An 8512-nucleotide genomic window follows, 5' to 3' on the forward strand; every position below is an offset into this window, starting at 1 on the left:
TAAAAATGTTAAATAATCTTTGTCCATGATTTGTTGACATATAGTTAATGCACAAGCTTTTCTTAAAAGGCAGCCAGAACGGAACTGTAAAAAGATACTCCACTTCAGACAACATAACCTCCTTATTTTACCTTCCTAATTCTATTTGTATTTAGCTTTATGGTAGCAAATTGAAGGGTAGTGAATTTAAGAAGGGATGGTAGTCTTAATTTGCTAGAGAGCTGACCAGTTCTTTGTGTGGGAGAATTCTTTCCTCTACCTCCTTTCTTTTGTGTCTTTTATTTATTTATTATACCTGAGGCTCAGAAAGTTGATTGTATTCCTCAGATCACAGCACATTATCGTCATTTGTCTATATAAGGCCCTTGTTTTATTTTATATCCAGTCCCGCCCCCATCCCAATAATAGGCATACATTTGATGTTTCTTATAAACCTTGAGTCGTGCATCTATCTTTGAAAAACAGGCAGTACTGTTTTGTGTGTCTGTATTTTTTATTTATAAAAAGTTATTGTGGATTTTTGCCGGAACCTGCGACTGAGTGGAAGTGGAGTGGAGCGGCTATTGTTGCCGACTCTTTCCTCCTCCCCACGGTCCAGTCAGCTGGTTGATTAGGCTATCAGCCCTCAAGCCAAGACCTGTCTCTTATTTAGTTCTGGGGAGTGCCTGGCTGACATGAGTGATGTAGAGGAGAACAACTTCGAGGGCAGAGAGCCTCGCTCTCAGTCAAAATCTCCAACGGGAACTCCTGCTCATGTAAAATCAGAGAGCAGGTCAGGATCTCGTAGTCCATCAAGAGTTTCCAAACACTCTGAATCCCATTCTCGATCAAGATTAAAATCCAGGTCGAGGTCAAGGAGGCATTCTCATAGACGTTACACTCGATCCAGATCCCATTGTCACTCTCATAGGAGACGATCTCGAAGTAGGTCCTATACACCAGAATACCGGCGTTGCAGGAGCCGAAGTCATTCTCGAATGTCTAACCAGAGAAGACATACAGGCGGCAGGGCAAATCTAGATCCCAACACTTGTCTAGGAGTGTTTGGCCTCAGTTTGTACACAACAGAGAGAAATCTTCGCGAAGTATTTTCTCGATATGGACCATTGAGTGGTGTCAATGTGGTTTATGACCAGTGAACTGGACGATCACAAGGATTTGCTTTTGTTTATTTTGAGAGAATAGATGACTCAAAGGAGGCTATGGAAAGGGCAAATGGAATGGAGCTGGATGGTAGAAGAATTCGTGTAGATTATTCTATCACCAAGAGAGCGCACACACCTACACCAGGCATATACATGGGCAGACCAACTCATAGTGGTGGTGGAGGCGGTGGAGGTGGAGGTGGAGGAGGTGGCAGACATCGAGATTCTTACTATGATAGAGGATATGATCGTGGGTACGACAGATACGAAGATGATGATTACCGGTACAGAAGAAGATCGCCTTCTCCTTACTATAGTCAATACAAATCACAATCAAGATCTCGTTCCTACAACCCAAGACGCTATTGATAAACAGAGTGGTTGCTGTTGAGAACATCTTTTTCTTTCTTTTTTTTTCCCTTTCTCTTTTTTTTTAAATTCTAGATTTCCCCAAGCTTCTAATCCTTCCTACTCCTTAAAAAGAATCCTTAAAAACATCTTTGATTTATTTAGTTATCTACACTTTGTCAATTGTATTGCTGTTTTCACCCCTTTTATTATATTCTTAAAGATGTAATTGTTGTCATTTTGAGTAGTTAAACATCTTGAGTAAAACAGGAACCCCCAGTGTGCTTTTGTAAATGGTTTTTTGTTTGTTTGTTGCTTTTACAGAAAATTAACTCCTGCCTAATTGAATGAAGAAAGAAATCTTTTTAAAGCTTCTTTTGTGTTAGATATTGTATTAGACATGGTATTAGAGAACTGCATTTACTACAAACTCCTTTTTTAACTTTCTTTTGGGGAAGTTAGTAACATAAAGTAGTTCCGTCATGTCAGGTTTGTCTGGGGTGGCATGGAGCAATCAAATAATTGAGTGTAGAAAGTTTGAAGCTATAGAAGAAAACACTTGGTCATTTCTTTTGAAGAACGGAATTTTTGAACCCTAAAAATTATGTCTTTTTTTAGAGATGAAAAGCTTGTGGACTCCTACAAAACATGTTGTATTTAAAATACATTTGTTAAAACTTAAAAACGTAAAGTTTGATTTTTGTGTTGAAATTTTTGAAGTTTAATCAGTGAAGGACAAGCCTTATTATTTAGAGCAGTTGTATGCTTTGCTGTTAGAAATTTTGGTATTGGGGAAATGGTTTAAGTAGGCTATTGTATAGAGTCCTTAGAAATAGTGAGGGGAAGGGTAGTCTCCTTTCAAATAAAAGTTAATTTCTTTGAAAAAAAAAGTTATTGTGCTATAAATTGTATTTTGATTCTCTTTCATTCCGTGCTATTTTAGGATCTATCCTTGTTTCTGTATGTTCATGTAGTTCATTGTTTCTGTATTATGCACATTATTCCATAATATATATCTACCATGTTTTATCTTTCATTTGTTCCCTTAGTGATGGGCACCTATTTTGACTACAACAAACAATAGAGTATTGAACAGCCTTGAAATTGTTTTCTTAAGGACATTTTCTCTGGGGTATATGCCAGTAATAAAATTATTGGGCAAAAGGCAAACATATACTTCACTAGATATCATCTGATAACTTTCCAGAATGGCTGTCCCAGATTTCCCTCCCACCAGTAGTGCTTGAGAATTCTCATTCCCCTTTTTGGGGAAATATAAGTAAAACCAAAATCTCCTGGCTACCCAGAAAACCTCTCCGCAAAAGTAGAAGGAGAACAGTTTTATTACTGAATAAACATTAAACCAGAATATGATTCATATCACAGGCAATCCCCTGAAGAGATGGAAGACAGAAAGAAACCTAACCCTTTTATATAGCCAAGCAGATACAACCCATCCCATACATGTTCTCAAATGATAACTAGGCCTTAAACAAGAGGACGTGACATACAGAATGGACTTGAGGACACGGGGACGGGGAAGGGTAATCTGGGATGAAGTGAGAGAGTAGCATGGACATATATACACTACCAACTGTAAAATAGATAGCTAGTGGGAAGCAGCTACATAGTGGGAAGCAGCTACAGCACAGGGAGATCAGCTCTGTGCTTTATGACCACCTAGAGGGGTGGGATAGGGAGGGTGGGAGGGAGATGCAAGAGGGAGGGGATATGGGGGTATATGTATACATATAGCTGATTCACTTTGTTATATAGCAGGAATGAACACAGCATTATAAAACAATTATACTCCAATAAAGATGTTAAAAAAATAATATACTACAAAGGCAAAGGTGGGGGAGGACCAGAAACACAGGCCATATTAAATAGAAGGTCAGGGGGCAGCCAGCACATTCACTAACCCGAGTTCTCATTTGTAATTGGGGGAAAATCTCCCAACCATGATTATCTGATCAAATTCCTCCCTCCACACTTCCCCTCCCCCCAATACCTTACCATCCTGCCTTCCTTAATAATTCTATCAAGTTCTTTTAGCCAGAAACCCCCTTATCCTTGATGTTTCCTCTTGGCAATTTTTTTTTTTATCCACTGACCCCTCTTTACCTTGCTCCTTGGCTATAAGTCCCCACTTGTCCTTGTTGTATTCAGAAAGGAGCTCTAGACTCATGTCTCTCTTCCCCTATTACAATAGTTCCTGCATGAAATTTACCTTCACCACTTTAATTTCTGTCTGGCTCTGGTTTTCTCTGACACTATCTTCCTTGATGATTCCATTTCAAAAAGATGGCTCCCAGGTCCTTGAGAAAGACATTCCTGGGTTATAAAGTTGGCAAGAGGCTTAGGTTTTTAAAAGGGACAAAGAAAGAATTCACAATTACAAGTATTCTAAAGAAATGCTCTGAAAGAAAAGGAGGAGAGAAGAGTCTCTTTACCATTTTTATACCAGGGGAAATTATTTTTTTTTCTTTTTGGATTTGTATTTACTCTTACACCTATATCTTTGCTGAATGTTTAAGGTCTGCCTCCACCACTACGCTTTGAGCTCTGTGAGGGCAGGAATCACATCTCTCTCATTTTCCGTTGTGTTCCCAGCATCTACTTTAGTGGCTGTCACATAGCAAGTGCTCAAGAAAGATTTGTGGAATGTATGAATACCAAGTAATATGCCAAGGGCTTTATATGAACAGTCTCTTATTTTGATCACTTTGGTGTATTAGGCCTCTAGAACACACCCAGAGAATCCTAACCCTCCTTCACTTTCTTTGGGAAAGCAAGAGTTAGCAAATAATTTTTTTGTCTGCAAACTTACAGGAAATTCCAAGATGAAGATTGTGATTTATAAAACCCAAATTTATAATGATAGTTTACCCTAAATGTCCAGCTCCTTTCTCTGGAAGATAGTAGTGTCTCTCCAAAATTCAAGTCCATGTGGAACCTCACAATATGACCTTATTTAGATTTAGGTTCTTCACAGATGTAATTAATTAAGATGCGGTCATACTGGATTAGAGTAGCCCCTAAATCCAGTGACTGTGTCCTTATAATGATGCCATGTGAAGACACAGACGCAGAGAGAAAATCATGTGAAGACAGAAGCAGAGATTACGGTCATGCACCTGCAAGCGAAGGAATGCCAAGGATAGCTGGCAAACACCAGAACCCAGGAAGAGGCAAAGAAGGACTCTTCCTGAGAACCTTCAGAGAGAGCATGACCTTGCCCACACCTTGATTTCAGACTTCTAGCCTTCCGAGCTGTGAGAGAATATGTTTCTGCATTAAACCACCCAGTTTGTGGTAATTTGTTACAGCAGCTCTAGGAAATAATTGCAGGTACTGTTAGGAAGGGGAAAGTATCTTGCCCAAAGTTATACATACAGGAAGGGATCCAAAGCAGAACTTGATCAAAGAGCCAGAAATAAGATTAGAGTTGAGAGCAGAGCCCAGTTTGAGCCAGGCAGAGACAAGAAGAGTGTAGCCAGAGTTTTCTGCCCCATCTCTGGTATGAGGCAGGTTAAATCATACTAACATCCCTATATACACTTTGACCATCACGTTGTCTTTCCTAATTCCTGCCCCAGTTGGTCCAGCTCATCTCCTTCTCTCTATTTCTAACATGACTGCCTTAGTTCAGGGTGCAATTTTTTTTTTTTTTTTTACCAATAGCCTCTAAATTATTTTCCAGCCACTAATCTTTGTCCACTAGCCTATCTTCCTCATTACCTCCATGGTTATGGTCTTAAAAAACAGACCTGATAAAGTCATGCTTTAATAGACCTCCCATGCATCATCCTTTACATGTGTGTTCATTTGTGCATTCATTAAGTCAGAAAATATTTATTGAACTTCCACTGTGAGCCAAGCACTCTTCTAGACACTAGAGATACAGTTAGTGAACAAAATAGGTTAAAATATCTATCTTTATGTAGCTTGCATTCTAATGGAGAAAAGACAAATAAATAAAATATATAGCAGGTTAGCTAGAGATAAGTGCTAAGAAGAAAAGTAAAGAAGAGAAAGGAGATAAGAAGTGTATGTGTGTGTGTGTGTGTGTGTGTGTGTGTGTTTATGCAATTTCAAATTGGATTTCCAGTAGATGATATCTGAGTAATGACTGGAAGGAGGCGAGGCATGGGTCATGATGATGTCTGGGGAAGACTATACAGGATTGGATGTGGGGTGTGAAAAAACGAGAGGATGATTCCAAGGCTTTGACCTGAGCAGTTGTAGAAAAGACATGGCGTTTTCTGAAAAGGGAAAGCTGCAAATGAAACAGGTTTTAGGGGTGGGAGGATATTAAAGCATAGACTTGGATATTTTAGGTTGAAGATTCCTATTAGAAATGCAAGTAGAGAAGCTAAGTAAGAAGTTGGACTTATGAGTTTGGAGTCCAGGAGAGAGATCCAGACTGAAAATACAAATTTCATCAGCCTAAAGATTGTATTTAAAGTCATTAAACTGGATTAAATTTCCAAAAAGTAGGTATGGGTAGAAAAGAGAAGAGGTTGAAAGATTAAGCTGTGGGACACTTGAATACTTAAGTTAAGAGAGATGAGAAAGAACCACCAAAGACTAAGAATCTTAGCCAAGAAAGTGGGAGGAAAACCAGGAAAGTATGGTGTTCTAGAGCCAAATGAAGAAAATTGAGTAATGATAGGTCAAGGAAGATGAAGCCTGAGAATTGAGGTCATTGATGCTACAAAAAATGACAGTTTCTAAGGAGTGGGTTCAAGAAGAATGGAAGGAGAGAAATTGGAGAACATGAGTATTACAGAAAACTCTTTCAAGGAGTTTTGCTATAAAAGGAAGAAGAGAAATGGGGGCATAAGCTAGAGGAGAGGTAGGGTCAATGAAGATATTTTTCTAGTTGGGAGAATAGCAGCATGCTTTTATGCTAATTAGAATGATCCAGTGGGGACCAAAAAGTATCCAGGAGATAGAGGGAGAATTGTTGCAGCAACATCCTTGAGGAGTTGAGAGAAGGTGGGTGCACACAGGTCACAGGGTTAGCCCTAGCTAAGAGCTTGGACAGGAGATTAGGTACAGTGGATTTGTACAGAAGCAGGTGGGTAGGTATATGTGGTGGTAGAGGTGTGTAGAAGCCTTCTTTTCATGGTTTCAGTTTTCTCGGTGAAGTAGAAAGAAGGTCATCCGAGAGTAAGAATTTGGAAAGATGTTGAGGTTTGATGAGAGATGAAAAAGTATGATGTAAGGATCCAGGTGAGTGAGTGGACTAGGGCAACAGTGTATGATTGCCTAACAGCATTACTTTCTTATGAGTTTAGTGATCAGGAGTGTAAGTGATACTTGTCAGTATGGTTGTGATTTTCCTCCATCCACAGTCAGCTGTGTGGCTGCTAGCATGGAAGATAAGAAGAGTTGAATTTGGCCAGATATATGCAGCAAAATGAAAGAGGGTGGATAGCTTGAGAGTGTATTCACAGGAAGGTTAATAGTGATTGACTTTGGAATTTAAGCTGGATGTGGAAGGAAGTGACTTCATGAGGAAGGTAAGGGGATAAGAGTGGTAGGATCTATGGATTATGAATACCAGTGGGGCCACATAAGAAAATCCCAAATTTTTAGCACTTCATAAAATACAAGCTCAAATTACCTCTTGCTTCCTCAACCCCACACCTCACTTGACAGCAATTCCTCCATCCACACCAAACTTATTTCCAGAGTATTGCAAGGCCTTGCACCACATTACCCTTTTGTACCTACTAGTTCCTAGGCCTCAAATGCTTTTTTCCACTTCCTGCCTACCTTATCCTACAAATCCCTTTCAACACCTTCACTCAATACCCCAGCAGAGTAAGCTGTTCTCTCTTCCCAACTTGCACCCAGGTCTTGGTTCATGCTTCCATTACAGATATAGCACATTTATCTATGGTGAATCTCTTCAACCGGACTGTGATCTTTATGAGTCAGGGCTACATCTCATTCATCCTTGCATTTCTGTAGATAATAACAAAGTAGAAACCTAAAAATAATGCCTGAATGAATAAATGAATGAATGAATACCACTAGGCTAAAGGACCACCACCTTAGTCTAAACCAAAATAGACTGCAAACCTATTGTTTGCAAACCTATCTGATTATTAGAATCACTTGTAGAATGTTTTTAAAATTCTAAGGACATATCCCAGAGAATACCATTCAGTAGGTTTAGAGTAAGGTTCACAAATTTATGTTTTAAAAAGTTTTCCAGATGCTGGTAGTAATCAGTCATGTTGAGATACCCTAGCTAATTATCAAGCTCTAACTAGAAACTGATTCGATGATGAAGAAATTAGCTTCTTTATCTCTTTATTTTCCTTAGAAAAAATACAAGCATCCTTGATAAAAATGTCCATTATCCCACTGTCCTTTCTCCAAAAAACTGGTAAAAAAATTAACACTAAGATGATAGTTAACACTAAGAATTATTAGTATAATACTTCTCCCAGGAAAAGATTCCTCTTGTGGCACAATTTTAGGTTTCTGGAAAAAAATTTTTTTTGGCAAGGAAGTTTATTAACCTGGAATCTTTTTGATGTTAAGTGAAGAAAATTCAATTCAAATGTTTAAGAAAATTGAAAAAAATTGACCTTCACAAGTAACAGGTCAAATGTCCAGGGGTAGGAATAGGTTTAGGCAAAGCTACACATCCAGGATTCATTCAAATGAAAATATCAGGACTCAGTTTCTCCATGACTCTGATCTATTTTAATCAGCTTCATTTTCAGAGAGGAGCATCTCCACATAGTGCCATCTGCCAGCTTAAGGACCCTAATGGAAAGAGGGGGTCTTTTTCCTACGAGTTTCAACACAGGTTCTGGTATTCAAGCCTGATTGGCCTAACTTGGGTCATATGCTCAACTGGAATGCTCTGATTGGCCTGGGCTGAGGGGTGGGGTCAGGTCCACCAGAATCTCAGGTATACTGTAAGAAGAGAGTTGATACTTGAAGGAAAATTGAGGTGTTCTTACCAGAATGTTGAATGCTGGGAAGGCAAAACC

The 8512-nt window shown here is 39.0% G+C and overlaps 1 pseudogene; it reads left to right on the forward strand.

Annotated features, from left to right (window-relative positions):
* Positions 1-606: 606 nt before the first annotated feature.
* On the forward strand, positions 607-1525 carry LOC132489131 (transformer-2 protein homolog alpha-like; annotated as a pseudogene).
* The last annotated feature ends 6987 nt before the right edge of the window (positions 1526-8512 follow it).

This window comes from Mesoplodon densirostris, chromosome 4 (genome assembly GCF_025265405.1).
Source record: "Mesoplodon densirostris isolate mMesDen1 chromosome 4, mMesDen1 primary haplotype, whole genome shotgun sequence".
Lineage (NCBI taxonomy): Eukaryota > Metazoa > Chordata > Mammalia > Artiodactyla > Ziphiidae > Mesoplodon > Mesoplodon densirostris.